The sequence below is a fragment of the Bos taurus genome, chromosome 12, assembly GCF_002263795.3.
Source record: "Bos taurus isolate L1 Dominette 01449 registration number 42190680 breed Hereford chromosome 12, ARS-UCD2.0, whole genome shotgun sequence".
In the NCBI taxonomy this organism is placed as follows: Eukaryota; Metazoa; Chordata; class Mammalia; order Artiodactyla; family Bovidae; genus Bos; species Bos taurus.
The window spans coordinates 33700868-33723723 of NC_037339.1; the positions used below are offsets into that span (position 1 = coordinate 33700868).

General features: G+C 39.8%; 1 protein-coding gene across 4 annotated transcripts in view; it reads right to left on the bottom strand.

The window, feature by feature from the left end:
- Positions 1-22856, bottom strand: part of ATP8A2 (ATPase, aminophospholipid transporter, class I, type 8A, member 2) — a 494154-nt gene that overhangs the window by 321571 nt on the left and 149727 nt on the right. The gene's annotated exons all lie outside the window — the stretch shown is intronic.

The window sequence follows — 22856 nt, forward strand, 5'->3', positions numbered from 1 at the left end:
TCTCTCCTTCCTCTCCCACTGCCCCCACCTCCCACCTCTTTCTTTGTGAACCCATGAACTTTAGCCCACCAGGCTCCTCTGTCCATGGGATTCTCCAGGCAAAAATACTGGAGTGGGTTGCCACTCCCTTCTCCAGGGGATCTTCTCAACCCAGGGATCAAACCCGGGTCTCCTGCATTGCAAGCAGGTTCTTACTGACTGAGCCACCAGGGAAGCCTCCTAGAAAGGAAGACAAAGCTGTAATTCAAACCACTCAGACTAATGATGGATAGTACTCACTCTTCATTCTTTGAAATCACACTACAGGATGAATCCCCTTAAAAGCACACTATAAGCAGTGAACACGGAATATACAATGAATACTCCAGGAAGCAATACATGTCTTTACATGCAATTCTAAAGAGAGGTCGTTACTTACTTGGTGTGGACACTTGGAGAACCTCAATCTTGACTCCGTTGTAAAAACAGCACGCTAGGCCAGATCAACCTCAGTCTATGAAGGTTATAATAATGGATGTCACCAAGCTCCAGAGGAATCTAACTTCATTTTTCTTTGCTAATGGAAGTAAGTAGAGGCTGGAGGAAATCAATCCCCAGGACCCCCTTTTTCAGTACTTTGGAAATCAGTCAAACATTCTTAGACACTAAATATACTCCCATGACTCAGCACTTTCACTTAAAAGGTTGAATTGCAAACAGTTGGTCACCTAGGCATGGAAGCATCACCAAACTGCCAGTAGTAAATAAACCGTGTGACTCTGAGAGCATCTTCCAGAGTCTCCTCCCTAGGAAAGTGACAACTTGGAGGGTAAGCAGGGAACCCTCATTCCCCTGAGAAGAGAGCTTCGCCCTTGAGCTGGGGACTCAAGAAGATCCTGCATCACAAAGACACAGATGCCCACACCTCCTCTGAACCTCTAAATGAAAGGTGCTCCCACAGAAGTGCCCCTCGCAGCCCAGGATCCCACCATCCATCTACTTCCCACATATCCTCCCCTATGAGTTACCCCTGTGCAATGACCTCGACTACAGCCTGCAGAAGCCCACCAGGTCAAAGAGAGTGCGAGGTGAAGGACGGGCACTTTAGGGCAGAAACCAGGTAAGCTGTGAATGCACAAAACTGGAAGAAGTAGAGGGATGGTACCCATGTTGACAATAGCAGCACTTTTTAAATGTGCTTTAAAAACACTGTCATCATGTTCCCTGGGCCACTATAAGCTAATTCAGCCTCAGGTGAAACAGTATAATGCCCAGGACAGATACAGCCTTGGCCTCTTCGGCTTGTGAATGAAGCACAACCCACCATGTTACTCTTCTCTCACATGAGTAGCAAGCTTTTTCTTCGAGAGTCAAGGGCATCGTCCTCACCCAGCACTGGACAAAATGATGTTGCATAAAGAGTAGGTTTAGATGATCTCAAAAACATAAGCCTCTTCCTCACATCAACTCAGGACCAAAAATATAAATGTATCCTGGAATGGACCTAAGTACACTAAATTTACTTAGAATCATCTCCAGCAGGTAGAATTATCCCCGGTCTTTAAAAATATTCTAAATCTCCCCTGGAGAAGGGAATGGCTACTCACTCCAGTATTCTTGGAGCTTCCCTGGTGGCTCAGATGATAAAGAATCTGCCTGCAATGCAGGAGACCTGGGTTTGATCCCTGGGTCAGGAAGATCTCCTGGAGGAGGAAATAGCAGCCCACTCCAGTATTCTTGCCTGGAGAATGCCATGGACAGAGGAGTCTGGTGGGCTATGGTCCACAGGGTCACAAAGTGTCTGACATGACTGAGTAACCAACACTTTTATTTTTCACTTTCAGAACTGTCTTTGGTCTTTAAAAATATTCTCAATCTATTTCATACACTGCCTGATGGGGCAGCTACCAGTCACATGTGGTAAATTACACACAAATTCAGTAGGATAAAAAGTTGAGGTCCTTGGGTGCACTGGCCACAAGTGACTAGAGGTGGCCAAGGGCATGAAGAGCACAAACGAACATTCCTGCAGGAGGGGATGCTGCTGTTGTAAGTTCTGAAGACCCGTTATTCCCCCTGCAAAGATCACATGTGTTTTCCTCTTACTGAACAATTACTTGGGGAAAGTTACTCACTTGCTGGGTCAGAAACTGAAAAGGAAATTGCTCTTAGCTCCCTTGGTCTCTGAAAACCCACTGTCAACAATTCAAGATGCTGTGATTAGCTCCGATGAGAGAGGCCCTTCGCCGTGAAGCCTGCGGTCTCCAGCACAGCCCAAGACTCCATACCCAGACTTAATCCCCAGGAAACACTCCCAAGTCATTCCCAAGAGCAGTCACCGCTTGTGCAAGTTAAAATGAAGGAGGAGAAAGAGAGCTCGAACAACTTCTCAATAAATGATGCAGTGGCCTTTGGTATGTCTGGAGGATTCGTCAACACCCTGTTCGCCAGCCAATCAGCACACTGGAGCCCTCAGTCATCACTCCGTTTATCCGATTATCACCAACATGCATAACTAAGCGGTGGATTTTACGTGTATCAACATAAGGGCTGTCTCCAGATTTTCTGCAGACTCTTTCCCTCCAGGAAATACCTGGAAGAGCTTTCTATTCATCAGAGGACACGAGCACTGCTAGCTGAGTGAGCAAAGCAAAGCTCCGGCACTTAAAATTGTTTGCCTGGAGCTAAGCGTCATCCATGAAAGAGGAAGGAGGAACATGCCTGTGTGTAAAATGAGGTTTACGGCTGGGACACCCTGGCCAGGAAACTGACGCTGGAAAGTCAGTGTCACACCAAATAAAATGTTGTCAGATAAAGAGGGAAAGGGCATAGTGTCCTCTGATTGGCCATCTCAGCGAAGACTTGCCACTTCTCTTGGACACGACAGTAACTAGACCTGGCCTGTGGGACTCACACGGTGGGTTTGAGTTATAAATTGTCCTGTGAACACATTATTTCCCATTAATTGTGAGCGAAACTGGAAACGTTTCAAGGCCACAAATTAAAGCTCTGAACCTCCTAGCTTCAGCTTTATGTGACCATATGGTCTCCATTCACTTAGAAATAAAACCCTGGAAGGCAAGCGCTGAAACACCCTACGCCTGGTTTTCCCTCCCAGTCCCCTGCTCAAGGAAGGGGGGAAAAGTGTCTTTAATAGCGTGAGGGTGGTGCGGGTTTATGACAGAATAATAAGAATCGCTTTCTTTGAAAGAAATTGCCAACACAAAGCTTTCAGTTCCATAAATACATCACCCTTTCTAAAGTCCGTGATTTTGCCATAAAATTAAACTGTGGCTCCCACATGAACTGCAATATTATATTCTTTCTTCCCTCCATATCTTAAGTTCTTTCTCAAATATCAAAACAATAAAATTATTGCTAAAAACGCTGTCATACAAAGAACTTCCTCCTACACTTTAAACATTGAACAGCATCAGACAGTGTGGCACAGTCTGTGACCAACCGCCACTGAGCCTGGCTGGACCTTCCTGGGCACCGTCCCTTTGGTTGATTGCAATACCCAGGTGGTCGGCCTCTCGGGATCCTGATCATCTTTCCTTTTTACCTACTTTTCTCTCTTTCGGTTTTTTCTTTCCTTAATGTTAATTCCTTCAGTCGAATTATACGACAGGCCCTCTAGCCCAGGAGCCACTCGTTCTCATTAAGATAACGTCACACAGCTCTGCTTTGATCCTGTGTCAACTAATCACACTGCATTTTCAAGTTCTAGAATGTCTAGGATAGTCCTGTCTCCAGTGTACAAGGGCCCCACGTGACCTGCCAAATCCTTTCCCACTTCTGGACCTCACCCAGCAAGTCCCTTGGTGGGGGTGGAGTAAGGGCAAATACCCATTTCCTTGGTCCACATGCTCCTCCCCTGGCCCTGTGCCACCATCGCTGGGTCTCGGGCAGAAGGCCAGCTCCTCACGATGGACCCTCTTGAGCATCCTACAGAAAGGTGCCCTCCTTTACCCCCCAAACCACTCGATACACCAGCCTGTCACCTGCCCTTCAAGGCACTTACACTGTCTTGTTGACTCATTTATCCACCCACTTCCCTCCAACTACATGAGGTGCTCCCTTCAAGCACATTCTGTACCCTTTATAACCTTTTATTCCCTGTCACCTAAAACTACACAACAGAAGGTGCTCAATAAATTTATTAAACTGAAGAATTCAACCTCTTTTAATGAGCATCCAATCATCACCCCTTGAACATGGGTTGGAAAATCAAAATCACTATAGACTTATCTTTGACTGTAAGATATCTGAAACCTCAATGTAGCAAAGACATAGTTTAAAAAAATGGTCAGACATAGGGAATGGACATCTGGACACAGGGAGGGCAGGGGAGGGTGAGATGAATTGAGAGAGTAGGACTGATGTATATACACTGCTGCTGCTAAGTCGCTTCAGTCGTGTCTGACTCTGTGCGACCCCATAGACAGCAGCCCACCAGGCTCCCCTGTCCCTGGGATTCTCCAGGCAAGAACACTGGAGTAGGTTGCCATTTCCTTCTCCAATGCATGAAAGTGAAAAGTGAAAGTGAAGTTGTTCAGTCGTGTCCGACTCTTCTCGACCCCATGGACTGCAGCCTACCAGGCTCCTCCATCCATGGGATTTTCCAAGCAAGAGTACTGGAGTGGGGTGCCATCGCCTTCTCCGGTATATACACTACCATGTGTAAAATAGATAGCTAGTGGGAAGCTGCTGTATAGCACAGGGAGCTCAGCTCGGTTGCTCTGTGATGACCTAGAGGGGTTGGCGGGGCGGGATGTGGGAGGAAGATACAAAAGAGAGGGGATATATGTACACGTGTAGCTGATTCCATATATTGTTGTACAGAAGAAACTAACAAAACACTGTAAAGCAATTATCCTCCAATAAAAAATAATAAAATTTAAACATAAAATTAAAAATAAATTGGAGCCAGGAGAGCCAGTGTCAGCAATTCTTAGTGGTGTGACCATGGATAAGTCACTTCTGAGCCCAATACATCCATGTGTGAGAGGGGGACAGAGCTGCCAGGAGAGTTAAACAACAGTAACTGAATTATACACCAATGCGCACTTTTCAGTTCATAAGTCATTTAATTTCTAGATACTCGGAGATCAACCCAAAAATCAAGGCAAGAGTCGAACAATTCAAGAAACCTCAGCTTTTCCAGACCTGCAAAGGAATCAAATCTCCCCCTTTAGGAAGAAGCCCACACCTCACACACAAGTGCCAGGCAGCAAAGCTGTAAGGAGACACCCATCACCTGGCATCTCCAAGACCCTCCTCCCCACTGCTCAAACCCAGGGATGGTGGTTCCCACAAGAAAGCATAACTCAGGCATCTCTGAACTGCTGAGGTCTGTGCAGTTTTAAGAAGAAGGCAATGGCAACCCACTCCAGTACTCTTGCCTGGAAAATCCCATGGGCGGAGGAGCCTGGTAGGCTGCAGTCCATAGGGTCCTAAAGAGTCGGACACTTACTGAACAACTTCACTTTCACTTTTCACTTTCATGCATTGGAGAAGGAAATGGCAATCCACTCCAGTGTTCTTGCCTGGAGAATCCCAGGGATGGGGAACCTGGTGGGCTGCCGTCTATGGGGTCGCACAGAGTCAGACACGACTGAAGCAACTTAGCAGTAGCAGCAGCAACAGTGCAGGTTTAAAAACCAAAGGGCTCGTTTAGCAGCTGGAGTTCAATCACTGTAGCAGCACAGGTAAGTTTGGACAATCACTTCACACCGTGCAGGGAACTTTGGGTGTGAAGAGCCATGATTAAGTCCTGTTCACATGACTGCGTTTCTACACCCTTTTCATTAAACGATGTCTTCAAGGACTGTATTTGAGGGATTGATGAAGAAGGAGTTTCTCTCAAAGGGAACTCTACTACACAGTCGGTGGGAGTGTAAATTGGTGCAGCCACTATGGAGAACACTACGGGAGATCCTCAAAACACTAAAAATAGAGCTTCTGTATGATCCTGCAATCCCACTCCTGGGCGTACACCCAGACAAAGTTAAAATTCAAAAAGATACATGCATTCCTAAGTTTACAGTAGCACTACTGACAACAGCAAGACGTGGAAACAAGCTGAACACCCACTCACAGATGAATGGATAAAGAAGATGTGGTATAGATGCACGACAGAATATTACTCAGCCATCAAAAAGATGAAACAATGCCATCCACAGCAACGTGGATGGACCTAGAGATGATCACACAAAGTGAGCTCAGAAAAAGAAAAATACCATATGAAATTACATATAAATATGACACAAATAAACTTATCTACAAAACGGAAATAGATTCACAGACACAGAGAACAGACTTATGGTTGCCAAGGGAGGGAAGAGAGGTGGGGGAGGGATGGGTTGGGAGTTTGGGAATAGCAAATGCAAACTATTATATATAGGCTAGATAAACAAGGCCCTACTGTACAGGACAGGGAACTATATCAATGTCCTGTGGTAAACCATGGTGGGAAAGACTATGAAAAAGAATGTGTGTATATATATTTGTATATACATGTATATGTATAACTGAATCACTTTGCTTTACAGCATAAACTAACACAATGTTGTAAATCAAGTATTCCTCAGAAAGTAATTAAAAAAAAAATGGAAACAAAAAGAACAAGGTTTTCTCTTCTTAAAGAACACTTTGTCTCTTGATGACTGGACCCCAGCTTGTGCGTCCCTCTAAGGAACAGTGTTGCTGATTCCCTGCAGCTGAGACAAGTGCAACTCTGGATCCACACCAATTTCTTTTCCTCTGGTCACTAGAGGTCCATCTTCTCATTGCCCACCCTTCATACTCCAAGTTGTTCTCCCCACAAATGGGACTATATATAACTAATCATACACAATCTGTCATTGCTGTGAAGGTTTCCTTACACCATTAAAGAAAAACATAACCTTTCTGCACGTCTAGAGGGAATTCAAATACAAAAATCTTCTAGATCTCAGCCGATTCAAGTATGTCCCAAGTAACACACTACTGCAGATGGAAGGGACCTCCTAAAATCAGGCAGTCATTAAATTTACAGGAGCTGAAACAGAAATGAGAACTTTGAGGGGTGGTCACCAGGAAAATTGTACTAGTCATGTTATTTGGGGAAACTGGCTATATTTCTGCAAAACAGCTCATGTATACAAGACCACCCGCTGGGAAGTTGGCAAGCTGCATACATATATCTCAGATGCCCTTTGTACTTACAGTTTGGGGAAATACTGTCATGTGTGCTTAGGAAGTGCATTGTTCAAACTTTAGGCAATATTTTCCAATACAGACACCATTAAAAATAGACAGAAAAAAATCAAGTATTTGTTGCAGTTCACCAAGTCTCCCAACGACTTAGCAAAATGTAAATTAAATTGAGATGACATTTGTAAATGTAAAGGACCTGTCTACAGTTACAAAAAGTAGAGCATTGACTCAGTGCCCCCAACCCTGCAGCAGGCCACCGCCGACCCATGCCTCTGCCGGAGACTCCTTGACACTCACAGCCTAAATGTGTCTTTAAGTCTAAAGTGAGTATCTACCTGACTCCAGGGAACATTAATTGACAGGAGTGCATCAAACGCCTCCATACCTGCACTGAAACCAAGCACCACACAAGGGCCAACAAGTTCCAGGGCAAGACATACCAAGCAAATTCTCCAGCAACAAAGGAACACAGCCCTGAGCTTCAAGATACAGGCTGCCCAAAGTCACCCCAAAACCATAGACATCTCATAACTCATTACTGGACACTTCACTGCACTCCAGAGAGAAGAAATACAGCTCCACCCACCAGAACACCGACACAAGCTTCCCTAACCAGGAAACCTTGACAAGCCACTTGTACAAACCCACATACAGCGAGGAAATGCCACAATAAAGAGAACTCCACAAACTGCCAGGATACAGAAAGGACACCCCAAACTCAGCAATTTAAACAAGATGAAGAGACAGAGGAATACCCTGCAGGTAAAGGAACAGGATAAATGCCCACCAAACCAAACAAAAAAGGAAGAGATAGGGAATCTACCTGATGAAGAATTCCGAATAATGATAGTGAAATTGATCCAAAATCTTGAAATCAAAATGGAATCACAGATTAATAGCCTGGAGACAAGGATTGAGAAGATGCAAGAAAGGTTTAACAAGGACCTAGAAGAAATAAAAAAGAGTCAATATATAATGAATAATGCAATAAATGAGATAAAAAGCACCCTGGAGGCAACAAATAGTAGAATAACAGAGGCAGAAGATAGGATTAGTGAATTAGAAGATAGAAAGGTAGAAATAAACGAATCAGAGAGGAAAAGAGAAAAACGAATTAAAAGAAATGAGGACAATCTCAGAGACCTCCAGGACAATATTAAATGCTACAACATTTGAATCATAGGGGTCCCAGAAGAAGAAGACAAAAAGAAAGAACATGAGAAAATACTTGAGGAGATAATAGTTGAAAACTTCCCTAAAATGGGGAAGGAAATAATCACTCAAGTCCAAGAAACCCAGAGAGTTCCAAACAGGATAAACCCAAGGCGAAACACTCCAAGACACATATTAATCAAATTAACAAAGATCAAACACAAAGAACAAATATTAAAAGCAGCAAGGGAAAAATAACAAATAACACACAAGGGAATTCCCATAAGGATGACAGCTGATCTTTCAATAGAAACTCTTCAAGCCAGGAGGGAATGGCAAGACATACTTACAGTGATGAAAGAAAATAACCTACAGCCCAGATTATTGTACCCAGCAAGGATCTCATTCAAATATGAAGGAGAAATCAAAAGCTTTACAGACAAGCAAAAGCTGAGAGAATTCAGCACCAACAAACCAGCTCTCCAACAAATACTAAAGGATATTCTCTAGACAGGAAACACAAAAAGGGTATATAAATTCAAAACCAAAACAATAAAGTAAATGGCAACGGGATCATACTTATCAATAATTATCTTAAACGTAAATGGGTTGAATGCCCCAAGCAAAATGCAAAGACTGGCTGAATGGATACAAAAACAAGACCCCTACATATGTTGTCTACAAGAGACCCACCTCAAAACAGGGGACACATACAGACTGAAAGTGAAGGGCTGGAAAAAGATTTTCCATGCAAATAGGGACCAAAAGAAAGCAGGAATAGCAATACTCATATCAGATAAAATAGACTTTAAAACAAAGGCTGTGAAAACAGACAAAGACAATCACTACATAATGATCAAAGGATCAATCCAAGAGGAAGATATAACAATTATAAATATACATGCACCCAACATAGGAGCACCGCAATATGTAAGACAAATACTAACAAATATGAAAGAAGAAATTAACAATAACACAATAATAGTGGGAGACTTTAATACCCCACTCACACCTATGGATACATCAACTAAACAGAAAATTAACAAGGAAACACAAACTTTAAACGATACAATAGACCAGTTAAACCTAATTGATATCTATCGGACATTTCATCCCAAAACAATGAATTTCACCTTTTTCTCAAGCGCTCACAGAACCTTCTCCAGGATAGATCATATCCTGGGCCATAAATCTAGCCTTGGTAAATTCAGAAAAATTGAAATTATCCCAAGCATCTTTTCTGACCACAATGCAGTAAGATTAGATCTCAATTACAGGAGAAAAACTATTAAAAATTCCAACATATGGAGGCTGAACAACATGCTGCTGAATAACCAACAAATCACAGAAGAAATTAAAAAAGAAATCAAAATTTGCATAGAAACGAATGAAAATGAAAACACAACAACCCAAAACCTGTGGGACACTGTAAAAGCAGTCCTAAGGGGAAAGTTCATAGCAGTACAGGCATACCTCAAGAAACAAGAAAAAAGTCAAATAAATAATCTAACTCTACACCTAAAGCAACTAGAAAAGGAAGAAATTAAGAACCCCAGGGTTAGTAGAAGGAAAGAAATCTTAAAAATTAGGGCAGAAATAAATGCAAAAGAAACAAAAGAGACCATAGCAAAAATCAACAAAGCCAAAAGCTGGTTCTTTGAAAGGATAAATAAAATTGACAAACCATTAGCCAGACTCATCAAGAAATAAAGGGAGAAAAATCAAATCAATAAAATTAGAAATGAAAATGGAGAGATCACAACAGACAACACAGAAATACAAAGGATCATAAGAGACTACTATCAGCAATTATATGGCAATAAAATGGACAACGTGGAAGAAATGGACAAATTCTTAGAAAAGTACAACTTTCCAAAACTGGACCAGGAAGAAATAGAAAATCTTAACAGACCCATCACAAGCATGGAAATTGAAACTGTAATCATAAATCTTCCAGCAAACAAAAGCCCCGGTCCAGACGGCTTCACAGCTGAATTCTACCAAAAATTTAGAGAAGAGCTAACACCTATCCTGCTCAAACTCTTCCAAAAAATTGCAGAGGAAGGTAAACTTCCAAACTCATTCTCTGAGGCCACCATCACCCTAATACCACAACCTGACAAAGATCCCACAAAAAAAGAAAACTACAGACCAATATCACTGATGAACATAGATGCAAAAATCCTTAACAAAATTCTAGCAATCAGAATCCAACAACACATTAAAAAGATCATACACCATGACCCAGTGGGCTTTATCCCAGGGATGCAAGGATTCTTCAATATCCGCAAATCAATCAATGTAATACACCACATTAACAAATTGATTATCTCAATAGATGCAGAGAAAGCCTTTGACAAAATTCAACATCCATTTATGATGAAAACTCTCCAGAAAGCAGGAATAGAAGGAACATACCTCAACATAATAAAAGCTATATATGACAAACCCACAGCAAATGTTATCCTCAATGGTGAAAAATTGAAAGCATTTCCTCTAAAGTCAGGAACAAGACAAGGGTGCCCACTTTCACCATTACTATTCAACATAGTTTTGGAAGTTTTGGCCACAGCAATCAGAGCAGAAAAAGAAATAAAAGGAATCCAAATTGGAAAAGAAGAAGTAAAACTCTCACTGTTTGCAGATGACATGATTCTCTACATAGAAAACCCTAAAGACTCCACCAGAAAATTACTAGAACTAATCAATGAATATAGTAAAGTTGCAGGATATAAAATCAACACACAGAAATCCCTTGCATTCCTATACACTAATAATGAGAAAACAGAAAGAGAAATTAAGGAAACAATTCCATTCACCATTGCAACGAAAAGAATAAAATACTTAGGAATATATCTACCTAAAGAAACTAAAGACCTATATATAGAAAACTATAAAACACTGGTGAAAGAAATCAAAGAGGACACTAATAGATGGAGAAATATACCATGTTCATGGATTGGAAGAATCAATATAGTGAAAATGAGTATACTACCCAAAGAAATTTATAGATTCAATGCAATCCCTATCAAGCTACCAACAGTATTCTTCACAGAGCTAGAACAAATAATTTCACAATTTGTATGGAAATACAAAAAACCTCAAATAGCCAAAGCTATCTTGAGAAAGAAAAATGGAATTGGAGGAATCAACCTACCTGACCTCAGGCTCTACTACAAAGCCACAGTCATAAAGACAGTATGGTACTGGCACAAAGACAGAAATATAGATCAATGGAACAAAATAGAAAGCCCAGAGATAAATCCACACACATATGGACACCTTATCTTTGACAAAGGAGGCAAGAATATACAATGGATTAAAGACAATCTCTTTAACAAATGGTGCTGAGAAAAGTGGTCAACCACTTGTAAAAGAATGAAACTAGAGCACTTTCTAACACCATACACAAAAATAAACTCAAAATGGATTAAAGATCTAAACGTAAGACCAGAAACTATAAAATTCCTAGAGGAGAACATAGGCAAAACACTCTCAGACATACATCACAGCAGGATCCTCTATGACCCACCTCCCAGAATATTGGAAATAAAAGCAAAAATAAACAAATGGGACCTAATTAAACTAAAAGCTTTTGCACAACAAAGGAAATTATAAGCAAGGTGAAAAGACAACCTTCAGAATGGGAGAAAATAATAGCAAATGAAGCAACTGACAAACAACTAATCTCAAAAATATACAAGCAACTCCTACAGCTCAATTCCAGAAAAATAAATGACTCAATCAAAAATGGGCCAAAGAACTAAATAGACATTTCTCCAAAGAAGACATACAGATGGCTAACAAACACATGAAAAGATGCTCAACATCACTCATCAGAGAAACGCAAATCAAAACCACTATGAGGTACCATTTCATGCCAGTCAGAATGGCTGTGATCCAAAAGTCTACAAGCAATAAATGCTGGAGAGGGTGTGGAGAAAAGGGAACCCTCTTACACTGTTGGTGGGAATGCAAACTAGTACAGCCACTATGGAGAACAGTGTGGAGATTCCTTAAAAAACTGGAAATAGAACTGCCTTATGATCCAGCAATCCCACTGTTGGGCATACACACTGAGGAAAGCAGAATTGAAAGAGACACGTGTACCCCAATGTTCATCGCAGCACTGTTTATAATAGCCAGGACATGGAAGCAACCTAGATGTCCATCAGCAGATGAATGGATAATAAAGCTGTTTTACATATACACAATGGAGTATTACTCAGCCATTAAAAAGAATACATTTGAATCAGTCTAATGAGGTGGATGAAACTGGAGCCTATTATACAGAGTGAAGTAAGCCAGAAAGAAAAACACCAATACAGTATACTAACGCATATATATGGAATTTAGAAAGATGGTAACAATAACCCTGTATACGAGACAGCAAAAGAGACACTGATGTATAGGACAGTCTTTTGGACTCTGTGGGAGAGGGAGAGGGTGGGATGATTTGGGAGAATGGCATTGAAATACGTATAATATCATATATGGAACGAGTCACCAGTCCGGGTTCGATGCACGATACTGGATGCTTGGGGCTGGTGCACTGGGACGACCCAGAGGGACGGTATGGGGAGGGAGGAGGGTTCAGGATGGGGAACACATGTATAACTGTGGCAGATTCATTTTGATATATGGCAAAACCAATACAATATTGTAAAGTTAAATAAAATAAAATTTAAAAAAAATAAAATAAAGTGAGTATCTAGTAAGACAAAAAAAAAAGTAGAGCATTAAGATTATAACTCAATCAACCCAAGGCAGTTTCTATAATTTAATTTGCTCCAAATTCCTCTCCTTTTTCACTTCTATGTTCATAAACCACAGGTATAAATAGGTGATAATAGAACTCCAGCCCCAGGCTTAACCTACTCTCTCTCCCCAAGCTGTAAACACTAAACAGCAGGGACTCCTACAGATCAGCAAAGGCAAGAGAAGTGAGAGAGATGCCGACCAGAAGAGAAACCTAGAGAAAAAGGCAGGCCACTTTCCCATTGAAAAACATGCTTCTCAGGGATTTCAATTCTGTAATTGTCTTAAGCACCACCTACATGGAATATATGTCTTAACACACAAGCTCACAGCCCTAAGGGGAACAAGGCAAAGCCTCCACTGAGTCGGCAACACAGAGCAAAATAAGCTCCCTAAGATGAGGACATGGCAACCCAAATCTTGTTTGAGAGATGCAGGCATGAAGGAAACAAGATAAGCCAGGAAGAAATGATCATCCACATGAGCAGGGTTAGGGTGAGTATTTCAGGAGTGAAAATCAGGAACAAAGTGAGAAATTCATTCTTTCGGTATATTGAGTACCCATAATAATGTAAGGCAGCATGCTGGATGCTGAGGGTGTTACAGGCAGGGTTTGTTCAATAGACCAATTCAGAATTGTAAGGAATAAGCTGGGGGTGGGGAATGGATTTGGGGGGATTATATTTTGGGGAAGTTTTCTGTATCAACTGAAAAGTTAGAGCAGTATTGTTTCCATCAAGATAAACTCCTCCAATGTCCCAAGTCCATGATGGTGATAAACCCGAAACAAAGAACTGGTCCTAATGACAGCATCAGAAAATGAAAAATACACACACACAGACACACATATATGCAAAAAATACATTTAGTGAATTTATAGGATTTTTATATTGGCCTCTTAATATCTTTCCTTGAAAAAAGAAAAAAAAAAACCTGCTTCATCATCTGAACTGATACTGAAAAGAACCTTTAAAAAACATCATGGTCCAAGCCTTTCATGTTCAAGTTTAATTTAGGGGCTGAGGGATGCATATTACAATATATTCTTTAAACTTCAGTGGCTCATAATTTATAGCAAAGACATTTAATCGAGAATATCTCTAACAGATTTACACACAAATGTTTAAATGAGAAAATCTTGGCAAATCCATTTTTCTCTTACATGATGACTTAGGTCTGTAATGACCCTATAGGAACTCCTATAAACATTTGTTTCAGATTATTTCACCCTTTTCTAAAGTATGGGAGGGGGGAGAAAGGTTGCGGGCAGGACAAGATTCATTGCTTTTCTGGGTTTCAAAATATAATAATTTTATACCTGAACATTACCACTTTTAAAAAACTTTTATTGAAGTATAGTTGATTTACAAAGGTGTGCTCCTTTCGGCTGTACAGCAAAGGGATTCGGTTATATGCATATATGCATTTTTTCATGCTCTTTTCCACTGTGGTTTATCACAGGATATTGAATATAGTTCCTGTGCTCTACAGTAGGACCTTGTTGTTTATCCATCTTATATGTAACAGCTTGCGTCTGCTAACCCCAAACTCCCAATGCTTCCCTCCCCTGCCTCCCCTTCTCCCTGGCAACCACAAGCCTCTTCTCTAACATCCACGATTCTGTTTGTTTCACGGACAGGTTCATTTGCGTCATGGTTCAGATTCCACATTTAAGGACATCGTGTGGCATCTGTCTTTCTCTTTCATCAGCACTCCCACTCTTTTGTGACACCCTCTCTCCTGGCTTCTGCTCACCATCACCCCTCACAAGACTGCTTATGTCACTGGTTCTTTCGGTTTCTTTTCTCTCCATTAGGCACTAAACAGGCCAGCTGCCCAAAATCTGCTTAGCTCCACTTACACACCTCACTCTTGCCACATAAATTCCCTGAACATCTTGATTTATAAAAATAACACAGGGTCAAGGTGTAATTGAATCATGTCCACAGGACAAAATTCAAAGCCCACTGTGGATTTTAAAGACAAACTTTGGGGTAAATTTGCTCTGCTGCTGCTGCTAAGTCGCTTCAGTCATGTCCGACTCTGTGTGACCCCATAGACGGCAGCCCACCAGGCTCCCCCGTCCCTGAGATTCTCCAGGCAAGAACACTGGAGTGGGTTGCCATTTCCTTCTCCAATGCATGAAAGTGAAAAGTGAAAGTTAAGTCGCTCAGTCGTGTCCAACTCTAGCAACCCTATGGACTGCAGCCTACCAGGCTCCTCCATCCATGGGATTTTCTAGGCAAAATTACTGGAGTAGGGTGTCATTGCCTTCTCTGAAATTTGCTCTAGATTCAGTACAAACTTGTTCTCTAAGATTTCTGATTTTGAAAACCAATACTTATCAAATACTGTTTCAAAAAGTTTCTGTTTCAATACTGTTTCAAAAAGAAACAGATCTTCAAATTCCTCAAGGGGAAACCCATTGCTATATAAGCAATCGCACCTGCCACCCACCCCCAAATTTCCTCACATATATCAGGACTGGATTTGATAAATATCAACATTAGCTGGAATGATAAAAAAAATGGACTTCAGGGTCTGACCAAAAAAACTATGAAGATCTCTGTCCATAATGACTCTCGTTAGAAAGAATATAGATTACACAGTAAGGTTTTTTTGTTTATTTTTTTCTCTAGAATTCAATCTTTTATTTGAATAAGTATTTTACATAATTTATTCATTGCCATTATGTAGATTTTGATACAAATTCAGAATTAGAAATGACCTAATGGAGTTCCTATAGAAAGGGCAAACAGAAAACATATTTTGTCCCATGAACTAAATTTATGGTAAGTATTTTCCACATGAATGCAATTTAAAACAAAATGTATGAGCTTACTTAAAGAAAGAATTTCTCCTTTATTGTCTCAAAACTTTGAAACAAAAATAAAACTCCATGTTCCAGTATGTCTTATAGTACAGAAATAAGAATGCATGATGGTGAATTTAACGGTATGTGAATTAGATTTTGGTAAAAAATGAAAGTGTATTAAATAAAACCTAAGACAATTATACTTAAGAGAAAGGAATTGATCTCTCTGTTCTGCAAAATCCCTCAAGAATTTCCAAGATGGACATTATCAGCCCAAGATAATACTTTAGGAGTTAAACATACTAATTTTAAAAATCCAAGACAATGGCAAGTAAGCACCAAGTAGCAGAACAGTTTGTGGAAAATAAAAATAGTGAAGTAAACAGATTTAGCCTAGTTCTAATTGAGCCTAATGGTTAATTTGTCATCCAATGTCTCCACCAACACTCAGTGCAGGGACTAAGAAATCTGATATTTGACACATAAGCAGGTTTTATACTTATTAATGCACAAAACAAATTATATTGAAAGCATCTCTCCTGATTATTAAGTAAATATTTCTTGATGCATCTCAAGGTACCTTCTTGTGAACTAGAGAAGAGAGTAGATGTAAGATAAGACACCTTCCCTGGGGACGCTGAGCCTAGAGTGGAGGACGCTGGGACCAGTCACACCAACACAGCAAGAGGAGCAATAAAACAGAGGCCAGACAGCAACACTGATAATCCTTCCACAGGGACACGGCTCGGCCCTCACCTGAACTCCCTCAAACCAGCTCCCCATCATAATGGTCATACATTCCTTGAGGATTCTTTCATTTGTGTAGGTCTCTTTTCCCTCTAGAGTTTCATACAATTTTACTGAAATAAAATTAAAATGTCATCATTGGAGCCAAGACCTGGAAGCAACATACATGTTCATTGACAGATGAACGGAAAACAAAGATGTGGTACATATAAACAATGACATATAACTCAGTCATTAAAAAGAATGAAATAATGCCATTTGCATGGATGGACCTAGAGAGTATCATATGAAGGGAAGTCAGAGAAAGACAAATACCATATGATGTCACTTATATGTGGGATCTAAAATATGATACAAATGAACTCATATGACAAAACAGAACCAGACTCACAGACATAGAAAACAAACACGGTTACCAAAGGGGAAAGGCAGGGGAGGGATAGATTAGGAGGTTGGGATCAACAGATACAAGCTACTATATATAAAAAAGATAAATGACAAGGTCCTACTATATAGCACAAGGGACTGTATTCAATATCTCATAAGAAACTATAATGGAAAAGACTATAAAAAGGAATATATATATAAAACTGGTCACTTTGATGCACAGCAGAAACTAACATGGCTTTGTGAATTAACTGTACTTCAATAAAAAGTAATGTCAGCATTGGTTTACTGATTTCCAACTTTCCCCCTTGATGACAGGTACCAAGCAATAGGATTCATAGTGTCTACTTGGAACATTTGGTTTCATTATTCTATTTAAAAGGGAGGAAAAAGCTGTTAAGTCTTAAGAGTTCTATCAACCATAAAGCAATTTCTGCTTGAAAACTATTTCCAAACAACATGAGGGTTTCCAACTAATATCTATTTCCCACTCTTCAACTTGTAGGCTATCATCATGTTATATTTCAAATTGATACTATATCCCCAGGTATTACTGAATACATTCAGTATTAATCTAGGTTTTATCACACATTTTACACTTTCTTTGCTTTTCAGTCTGTTGTGCAACTTAGGTCTTCCACCCAAGGCCATTTTCTTTCTGTACAAAATACAAACTTCAACTTCTCAGCCCTAGTTCTGTGAGTACTCTGCACCTGATAGCTGAGAAGCACCCAGGTGTCAAGCCCACAGGAAGCCAGGTTCGCCCCGCTCACTCAGATCCCTAGGCTATGGCCATGAAGGCCTTCAGGACAAGGCTTCTGTTCTTCCTTAAGTTTTATCTGAGAATTTCTCACCTGTCTTCTCTTCAACACTTATAAAAATAGTAATTCAACAGCCTTACTTATTTTCAGCAGGAGAGCTAGTTAAGCTTACACCTACCACAACTAGAAACTAGAAATAGCTTCAGTTCTAAAATTCAAAAAGGAATCTCCTTCCCGCTGCCACCCAAATATCCATCCAAGCTCACACCGTCTTTCAGCTCCTACACATTTTCTACAGGACAGGCAAGAAGCCCTGGATTCTCAGCCTGCTTTCATGAATATGGCATACTTACATGCTGGACACTTGCACGAAATTTCCAGACCAGTAATCAATTTCTGTATTGCTTAAATTCATAATATAAAACATAGAAACACATAAATTAGCTAATATAAATAATGTGTCATGAGGCAGAGGGGTTCGGTAGGCTACATGGGTGGAAACGGTTGAATTTTAAACATAAACATGCATCACACCATGAAGTGCTATTTTGCAAAATAGTTAGAAACCCATTCCTTTCTTTATCCATTGTATATTTTAAGTCTAGATAATAAGGTTTATGAGGGGAAGGTCACGGAAGCTAAGAGTGAAGGAAGAGGGGTGTTTTTTAAAATCTTCTTGCCAGATCTCACTTTTTTTAATTCTAAAGTAATGAAGAAAAACCATGGGAAAATATAAGCAATTCTGTAAACTGCATGATTCTAACAAAAATAAATTCAAGAAATTCATAGAGAAAACCACAATGAACAACAAAGTTGAGGTAACACCAACAAAGAATCAGGTTGGCAAGCAAATATCTTGTCCTTGTCTCAGCACCCAACTTAAGAGTTTTTGTCAGATAAACCAGTTTTCAGTTCTATTTGGCCAAACCCTTCAAATAAACACCCACTTACAAAACTAGTCTGTAAATTCTCAATGGAAAGAACTGAAATATTGAAAAGTGCTTATAATTCAGATTCAATGGAAGATAAAATCCTGGAATTTAAATAAAGATATAAAAGGAATTTCCTAGTGGTCCAGTGGTTAGGACTTGGTGCTTTCACTGATGAGGCCCAGGTTCAATCCCTGGTCAGGGAATTAAGATCCCACAAGCCACAAGGTGCAGTCAAAACAAAATAATATATAAAAACAATCAACTTCTAAAATTAAAACCTAATATCTAACTACTGCAAATGCCACATAAATAACAAGGAAAAGACCTTCAAATTAACCTATTAAACAATGATAAAGAAATTGTACATGGTCACGGAATAATAACTCTCCATACAATTATAGTCAAAAAATTAACTTCAAAATTAATTGAAACTGGTTTTACATTCCACTTGGCATCATAGCTTTTGCTATTTCCATACAAATGCAGCAAGATTTTCAGTCCTACATGAATCTCCTTGTGGAGATTCATCAGTTGAGCCTTGTCTACTACTAAGACTATAATTAAACTGTACAGTAAGCTATTTATATGTCTGAAATAATTTCCTTTTCAAGATACAGCAGGCTTCAGCTTTATTCTGCAAAATCATTGTCAATGACATATTTAATCTCGAGGTTACTGCTTAAATTACATGTGCACCGCCCTCTAAGCCTAGATCCTGGCTGGAGACTGGCAGCAGCTGCCACACGTGTCAAAGGGTTACTATGATTACCTTCAATAGGAGCCATATGTGCTTGGTTGGCCACAGCAATTTGTCCCCTACAACCTAATTCAATCTATCAGATTTGCTAATTTTTTTTTTAAAGGAACAAAGAGTGATTCCTACGATTCGTGATTCAGAAACAAAATAAACGTTCCAGAGGTGGGGACAGCCTAGAAGTATCACTTTCTTTCTGGATCCCCAACAGGTAACTTGAGGGACTCGAAGAATCTGATGAGATAAGCTATACCAAATACTGCTCTTAAAATTTCGGCTTCATTAAGTGGTCACTGAAGAATGGAAACAAAGAAGGATTCGTATTCATTTATCTGGGGGAAAAGGACTGCTTTAGAAACCACTTACCCACAAAGAAAAAGAAAAAAAAAAAAAGACCACCAAAAAGGTACGGAGGGCAGGAGGTGGAGTCCACAATCCTTAAGAAGAGAATGATGTTCCACACACTGACAACATAATTCGTCACATAGGTCCCAGAAGTTCTTGAGAGAAATCAGAGTGGAGAAGCACGCTGAAAACTTTTCCCAAGCAGCCAGGAAGCAGTACGAGAAAGACCCACTAAGAGGAGACTGTCAGCCTTCGGTAAAGAAAATGGGAAACTGACATCTTTTTGTGCCTATTGTATTACAGACGGAGCATCTGCAGAAATGGGGTTTGTAGTCATGGAAACCTGTACACACTCCTGGAGGAGAAGTGTGTGGTGGAACCACCCCAGAGAGAAAGAAGTGTCACCTGGTGACACAGAGGGTGTGCACACTGAGCAGCTGGACTTGTTTCTCGGTGCAGGGGCACAGAGGTCACACACGTGCAACGTTCTCAGCAGCACTCACAACAACACAAAAATGGAAACTCAATCCAAAACCTCTACCACCAAGTTTTCAATGCCGTTCAGCAATGAGTGAGAACTAGACTGATCAGCATGAGTCAATGTCAAAAACACGGGTGAAAAAAGCAAACTGCACAGAGATGCATAAAATACGATCTCAAAATTAAAGCTTCAAAACCAGGTTTGACATAGCGTATAGATACACACGTGGATGGCAAAGGAACCCAAAGGTTTTAGACCATGGATAAAGGAGAACTAATGAAGCTTCAATCATCTGTAATGTTCTGTTTCTTTAGAAAGTCATCTAGCAACCCAGGACATCTAGACATTAACAGGACATCTAGCAATAAAAGGGACTCCTGGCGGGAACATGCTGTGTCTCTACTTTAGAGCGACGAGTCCGTCACTGACCATGAATGAATAGTTATTTGACATAGGATTTCAGTAGATGCACCTTATCAAGTTAAGTGCACACTTACTCCAGGATTTAAAGTTTGGCTAAAGATAAATACTAAATTTTTTTCTACATCCAATTGGATGACTGTATTATTTTTATCTGTTAATGAGGCAAAGTATATTAAGAGCAGATTTTTCTCAAGAAAACACATGCGTACAGCCTTGGAATTAAACCCAACTGTATCATATGTCTGATTTCTTTTGTATTGTTGGATTTGGTTTGTTGATCTTTTATCAAAGAATGTTACCTCTCCGTTCACAGTTGAGACTGACCTGCAATTTTTCTTTATCATTCTGCCCCTATTGCTTTTGATCCAAAGGTTACTTTAAACATCAACCTACACTGAAAAGTATTGACTTTTTTGGGTATTTTTTGGGAAGACTTTTTATAGAATTGGAACTGTTTGTTCTTTTAATTCTTGACAAAACTAGCGTATAATGTATTCTCTTTGGAGGAAAAATCAGAAGTCATGATACTATTCCTTTAACGGTTGTAGGGTTATTCAGGTTTCCTATTTCCTCGAGCCTGAAGTTTTATGTTTTTCCTAGGTAATTACCCATTTCATCTAAGCCTCAAATTTATTTATACAGAGTCATTCATATTATTCTAATCACTGCTCTCTCTACCTGGAGTTATTTCTCTTTTCTCATTCCTAACATTTTTTTTCCCTGACCAGCTTTGTGTGTGTTAATCTCATTAGTCTTTCTGAAGAATCCACTTTCAGTTTTGTTGATCTTACCTTGCTCTTTTGCTAAGATCTTAAATTGTATGAATAGCTTACTAATTTTAAGTATTTCCTCTTTTATACGATAAACAGTGATGGTACAATTTCTCTCTCCGGGAAATTCAAATCCCACAGATTTTGATGCAAAGTATTTTTCAGTCATTCTAAGTATTTTCTAATTTCCAATGTGATTTCCTCTCTGACTCTTGAATTATTTATGAGTGGTTTTTAAATTTCCAAGAGTACAGATTTTTATGAGTGTGAAAGTCCCTCAGTCGTGTCTGACTCTTTGCAACCCTATGGACTGTAGTCCATGGAATTATCCAGGTCAGAATACTGGAGTGGGTAGCCTTTTCCTTCTCCAGAGGATCTTCTCGATCCAGGGATCGAACCCAGGTCTCCCGCATTACCAGCGGATTCTTTACCAGCTGAGCCACCAGGGATGCCCAGGGAAGTTTTATAATGAACTTTTTAAAAAAAATCACTGATTTGTTGGTTTGGAGCCTTGGATTCACAGAACAAGCCAAATGATAACCAATTCTCTGAAATGTCATGAAGACTTCCTTTATGACTCGTACAGTCATTTTTGGAAAATACTTAATACATTATTGACTGGAGAGGTATTACGGCTACTGGTGTTAGTGTCTATAAAATCCCCTGGTCAGTAACATGTTAAGAACATGAGTACAAAGGGACAGATGTCCGTATGGAATGGGGCATACTCACATCTATGTATGTGTGACCTGTGTGTGTACTATCTACAGCTGCTTTCTCATTAAAGGGGGAGAAAAGAGCAGCTGTGACCTAGAGCCTGAAATACCATCTCATCCTTCGCCAAGAAAGCTCATGAACCCCCCTAACTATTTGTCCTTAGCATCTTACCTTACACTTCTCCTTTGTGGCAACTGGCACAAAAAAAGCTTAATTAAGTCAATACTAAATGGCTATTTTCTCAGCTAAAATAGAAACCCGAGAGTAGAGAATACACTGCCATTTGTTGCTACATCTGCAATTCTAGCAATCTGCATGGCCTACGAAGAACACTTGAATATCTATTGATTTCATATAAATTCTGAAGTTAAATATGTGTTTTTCTGTTTTCTTACTCTGAGTATCCTCTTTTACTTGCTTTTACTTTATCACATCTGTAAAGAGGAAATCTCTATATTTTTAAAATCAGCATTTCTAAACCTGTATTGCTATCACAAGAGTTACTCATCAAAAAAGAAACTCAGTGGTTAAATAAGTCTGGTTAACAAAATATTCTATATCACCCTCTGCCTGACTCACAGTGTGATAAGCATATTAAAGATCGCACAAAACTTGTGGTAGGGAAACGTACTTAA